General features: G+C 45.2%; 1 protein-coding gene across 6 annotated transcripts in view; it reads left to right on the top strand.

The window, feature by feature from the left end:
• Window positions 1-1,629: 1,629 nt before the first annotated feature.
• LOC119938376 (zinc finger MYM-type protein 4) overlaps window positions 1,630-6,000 on the top strand; it is a 63,788-nt gene continuing 59,417 nt past the window's right edge. For 5 of the 6 annotated variants that reach the window (XM_038758185.1, XM_038758186.1, XM_038758189.1 and 2 more), the window contains exons 1-2: window positions 1,630-1,675; window positions 3,461-3,541. The gene's annotated coding sequence lies outside the window, so the exon portion shown is untranslated. Of the gene's footprint in view, window positions 1,676-3,460; window positions 3,542-6,000 lie in introns of those variants that run through there. The other variant, XM_038758191.1, reaches the window with a different exon arrangement.

The raw sequence follows: 6,000 nt of genomic DNA, 5'->3' as shown, positions 1-6,000 counted from the left end.
AGCGCTCAGTATAGTGCTCTGCACACAGTAAGCGCTCAATAAATATGATTGAATGAATGAATTGAATGAATGAATGAATGAATAGTGGACTAGAGAGGTCACTCAGGCCTCTCTCCAGTGAAGAAAGTTTCTCCTTCCAGAGCAATAATTTGAGGTCACTGGTGTGCCAACAACATCCTAGGTATTAGGGGGTCCATGACAGACCCCTCGGCTCATCGTTTAAGGACCTCCATGGCAGGGGGAAGGGCCCAGGGCTAAATTAGCACTCCTGTTGGGCCTAGTGACCCATGTGTTAAGAAGGTTTGCCCACCCTCTCATCTCCCAACTGGGTCAAGGACCCTATATATGTATATATGTTCATACATATTTATTACTCTATTTATTTATTTATTTATCTATCTTACTTGTACATATCTATTCTATTTATTTTATTTTGTTAGTAAGTTTGGTTTTGTTCTCTGTCTCCCCCTTCTAGACTGTGAGCCCGCTGTTGGGTAGGGACTGTCTCTATGTGTTGCCGACTTGTACTTCCCAAGCGCTTAGTACAGTGCTGTGCACACAGTAAGCGCTCAATAAATACGATTGATTGATTGATTGATTGATTGATTGGAGAAGCAGCGTGCCTCAGTGGAAAGAGCACGGGCTTTGGAGTCAGAGGTCATGGGTTCAAATCCCGGCTCTGCCAAGTGTCAGCTGTGTGACTTCGGGCAAGTCACTTCACTTCTCTGTGCCTCAGTTACCTCATCTGTAAAATGGGGATCATCATCCTCAATCGTATTTATTGAGCGCTTACTGTGTGCAGAGCACTGGACTAAGCGCTTGGGAAGTCCAAGTCGGCAACATACAGAGACAGTCCCTAACCCAACAGTGGGCTCACAGTCTAAAAGGGGGAGACGGAGAACAAAACCAAACATACTAACAAAATAAAATAAATAGAATAGGTAGGTACAAGTAAAATAAATAAATAAATAGAGTAATAAATATGTACAAACACATATACAGGTGCTGTGGGGAAGGGAAGGAGGTACTGGGAGCCCCCCGTGGGACAATCTGATCACCTTGTCAGCGCTTAGAGCAGTGCTTTGCACATAGTAAGTGCTTAATAAATGCCACTATTATTATTATTTATTATTATTTATTATTATTATTTAATTAGGCAGCCATGGCTGAGGGGAGGAGTAGCAGCTGGGGGCCAAGGGGAGCTGCAGGACTAGGCCTGGTTCAGTCCCCTCAGTGCGCATGCTCGGGCTGAGGAGAGTGGTGGCAAAGGGAGGGAGGCCGGCGGGGCGCAGGCGCGGAACGCAGGCGCACTAGAGGCCCGCGCACGAGCCTCGATTTGGACTGTTTTAAGAAGCCGCCGGCGGAGGAATTTCTTCGAGAGAAAGTAGTCCTCCTCACGGGCCCTTTAGGGACCATTAGCCCCCCCCCCCCGCCCCCCGCCCCTCGAGTCCCGGGCTCCCCCAGGGCCCGCGGAGGAGGCAGACGCCCCTTCACCTCCCCTCACCGCGAGGGACCCGCCCCCTTCCCACCTCAGGGAGGCCCGGCGGGGGGCGGGGGGTGGCAGCGAGGTGGGCTGAGGAGGAGGGGGCCGCCGCCGCCGCCGCAGCGCCCAGCGCCACCGCCGGGGCCCAACATGGCGGAGCGTGAGGCGGGGGAGCCCGGCCCCCAAAAACGGGTAGGTGAGGGGAGGCCTCGAGGGAGGCCTGCTCACAGGGGCAAGGCCAACTGAGGGGAGGCGGGGGGGGAGGGACTCTGAGCCCTCAGGGAGGAGGAGGAGGAGGAGGAGGAGGGATGGGGGCCATCGACGGGAAGGGCTGCAGGGGGTCATGGAGGCCATCCGGGGGCTTCCTGAAGAGAAGGGACTGGGGCCTGAGGAGCCTGTCCCATGGCAACGTAGGAAGAAGATGGATAAGAGGAGGAAGAGGGCAAGGCCCCCAGAGGCAGGTGGGACAAAGATTTTCTGAGGAGGGAGGGGACTTCTGCTGCTCCCTTAATCAGTCAAGCGTATTTATTGAGCGCCTACTGTGGGCACAGCACTGTACTAAGCGCTTGGGAAGTCCAAGTTGGCAACCTATAGAGACAGGCCCTACCCAGCAGTGGGCTCGCAGTCTAAAAGGGGGAGACAGAGAGCAAACATATGAACAAAATCAAATTAATAGAATAGATATGTACAAGTAAAATAGAGTAATCAATATGTACAAACATATATACACGTGCTGTGGGGAAGGGAAGGAGGTAAGATGGGGGGATGGAGGGGGGGTGTTGAAGGGTGGTGGACAGATGCACATTGTAGGGGCATTTCTATTCAAAAAAGACCCCCCTTTGGCGAATTGAGCTCTTAAAAGGCAGGGGGCATGGGTGTCTGGGCGGAAGAAATGGGAAGGCCCACTTGCAACAAAAACATCCCTTCATTATATGAGCCCACTGTTGGGTAGGGACTGTCTCTATACGTTGCCAATTTGTACTTCCCAAGCGCTTAGTACAGTGCTCTGCACATAGTAAGCGCTCAATAAATACGATTGATGATGATTATATTACTTAAAGGGACAGCGGGTCTTCCCCTTGGAGAGGTGAGGGAGGTGGTGAAGGGGGCTTGGAAATAGGTGGGGGGGGTTGGGTGTCTGGTTCCAACAATTGGGAGAGAGGGTGGTCTACACTTAGACCGTATGCCCACTCCCTTCATCCCCAGTGAGTAACCTTGAGTGAGGCATGAGCCGCCTCCCAGTCTAGAAAGAGCTTGGCATAGATTGCCATGGCTCTGTCCACGTTAGTGGTAGGCCGACTTGGTCTGGGAGTGGATGGCTTCCTTCTAAAGTTTCTTCTGAAAGTTGTGGTATTTTTATTCAGAACGGTCCCTTTTGATACAGAACTGCCGTTCTGTGCGATCAAATCAGCAGTATATTTGGAAGTTTTTGTATTGTTTTCCTGTCAGTCCTACCTGGAAGAGAGTTCAGCACCTTTAGAAGTGCACATGATCTGAAAAGGTATGAAGTAATAATTGAATCTTTAAAGGATTGGTGGATTAGGACACCCCTTTGAACATACATTTATATACTTGCTTATCACATTACATAGTATAACATTTTTTATGTTCTGTGTTATTGTGACACTCTTTGGTTTCAAACTATTGTTCCTAGTGGTTTTTTTTGAAGTCAGTTATTCATTTCAAAAATACTATTGCATTTTACTTTGGGACGAGATCTTTACTTCCCATATTGACAGTAATGTCAGGTTCTTAGAACTGCCTCAGCCTCATGCTAACAGGCAGTCGTACACATGAAAATGTGTGGTTTCCAATGGCCCGTCTTAAAAATAATTCGAACTTGTGACATTCGTTCTTGTTAATTGAGACGATGAATCAATTAGTTAATTTAGTTTGTAAAGTGTTTAATATGAATGTACTTTTAGACTTGCCTAATTTTGAATGATGGGATTTAAACATGTATCTTCCCTTTACCAGGTCTGGTGATATGAGATAGCTGGAAAAATAAGTCTTTTTCAAGAAGTTCTCAAAATACACTTTCAGCAAGTCAGAAAAAAGGTAAAGCACAGCTTTAGATGTATATCTCTTCTACTAATGGCAGTTAGATGCACCCCACGCACCACCTATTTACCTGTACTTTCTAATCCATTGTGTTTCTGGAAAGAGTTGTTGCATTTGGGCTTGTCTCAAGGTCTGCCATGGTTTAGGCTACACTTGTTGATCTTTGTCTTCGTTTTAGTTTTCATAAAAGGAGCTTGACTGGCAGTTTTTTCTTCACAACATGTACGGGGCAGTAACTTCAGCATTTTCCCCCTCTTGCTGCTAAGTGGCAGCCTAATTTTGGACATGAGAAGGTAGTTTAGGACCTACGACCCTTCAACCTTTGGATCTTGATTAGACTGGCTAGTAGGAAGGACAGTTATTGCTACAATAATTATGTCCCTATTTTGCAGGAATGAAACTTTTTGGGAGTTGCTTGTTCCTACAGCAAGCATTAGAAAATTGGGCACTCTGTCGATGGTGTATGTGTAGGTGATGATGATTGGTTATTTTAATTTTTTTAAATAATAAGAATAGCTACCTTTAGGCACCTAGACTCTGTAATGGTGACTGGATAATGACATTTGATCTCTAGGAAATCTAAGCCTGAGTTTAAAATGGTGATTTGGTGCGAAGGAATTAGCTGTTTAGGTGTTGCTGGGCTGTTATTCTTGTACAAAATCATTAGTTATGCAACTGGGAAACTGGTGGTTGGGAAAAGTCTCTTAGCCTACTCCCTTGGGGAAGCAGCTCGGTCCCTATATTGAGTGGAAGTTGGATTTTGCCACCTTGGTTTAAGATTGCAGGATCGCAAAGGGATGGGTGGGGGTAGGGAAAGATATACCTCTTCAGCCTCCTGTAGTTCAGAATTTGTGGTCTGTTACCTGAACAGTTGGAGAGACAAAAGGGCCTCTCAACCCTATTTCGGGGAGGGCTTTGCACCCTGTTTTCAAGTCTTTGAACTATCATTATTCCTTTTTATTTGTTGAGGGCAGGGAGTTTATCTACCAACTCTGTTGTATTGTACTCTCCCAAGTGCTTAGTACTGTGCTTTGCACACACTAATTGCTCAATAAATGCAATTGATTAATTAATGTCCATTGTAAGTCCCTTTCAAAACCCAGATAGAGGGGATGGAATTATGTACATTCTTGGAGGACTGGAAGCATTTTGGGTCTTCTAACCTCTGTCTCGTGATCATATTCTGGTCTGTCAGTGAATTGATTGGTGAAGCTATATTCTTCTGTAAACTTAACCTTTGGGGAAGAGAAGTTAATGTTGAATGTTGCCAATTCTTCAACTGTGGCATTGAAGTGGTAATGGTACAGATAGTGATTATGGAGAAGTTTGAGTAGATTTATTCTGCTGCCGCTGCTACCATTTGATTTTCTTTCAAGTTAGAATTTATACTATTATTTCTGTGGGCCTGATTTTTTAGGTATCTTAGAGGAACTGTCGCAAGTCAAGTGATTCATTAAATTTCAGATATCCTCAAATACTTTGCATGTAAAGTTTGAGGTCTATGTGGTCAGGAAAACAAGAGAGGGAAAAACTCCAATTTCTGTCTTATGGATTCCATGAATTCGTTATTCTCTCATAGTTTGATAATTATATTTTGGAAATCATTATGTTCTGTAGGATTGATTTATTTCACTGAGTTAATCTTTGAAAATGCTATTACTCTCTACTCTTGACTCATTAGATAGTTCAGCTAAATATATCGATCAGACCTTAGAGCGTCTTATGTAATTCATATGAGCACCTGAAAATGAACAGGGGCCCCTCACTTGAACATTCGTTATTGTGAAGCAAAATGGAAAAACTCTTATTCTGAAGGTTGATATTCTTATGGGTTTAAATAAATCCCTGAGAACCCTGCTTTAATATAGTCTACAGTCTTCATTACATGGCCGTCCGGTAATGATGACGATGAAGCCGCCTGTCAAATAATGGACGAGCTTCTCCACAGTCACTATGACTTTGGAACCAAGTACCTGCAAGAAAACATTGATTAAGTGTAGTAGTTTGCACTACACCATTTGCATGTTCGCTCTCGACCTGCCATGATCCCGTTAGGGCCGCAAGCAAGTGCATGGAGGGGTGTAGCAGGTTGTGAAGTGCTCACAAGAATGTTGTGCACAAAACCATTTGAGGTCTTTGTAACTAGCACAGTGCCAATGGTTTATGCTAGCACCATAGACAAGTTGGTAATTGGTTGGCTGATGGGGTCATAATAGTTTCGCCATCCACGTTAGTGCAGTACCTTTTTCAGGATTTCTGCTGATTCGTCTACCTCATTCTGCACTCCAACTGATGGTGCGGCCATGCAGACAGTGCCCTGTATCAAACATTTAGTATGGCGCTCTGCACGCAGTTACTGCTCAGTAAATGCCATTAATTAATTCTGGCTAATTCACACACATGTCCATCACATGAACATACGTTGAGGATCCTTATGATGAAAGGTAAGTTTAAAT

Source organism: Tachyglossus aculeatus, chromosome 16 (assembly GCF_015852505.1).
Source record: "Tachyglossus aculeatus isolate mTacAcu1 chromosome 16, mTacAcu1.pri, whole genome shotgun sequence".
Classification (NCBI taxonomy): domain Eukaryota; kingdom Metazoa; phylum Chordata; class Mammalia; order Monotremata; family Tachyglossidae; genus Tachyglossus; species Tachyglossus aculeatus.
This window is presented reverse-complemented; position numbering and strand designations above follow the sequence as displayed.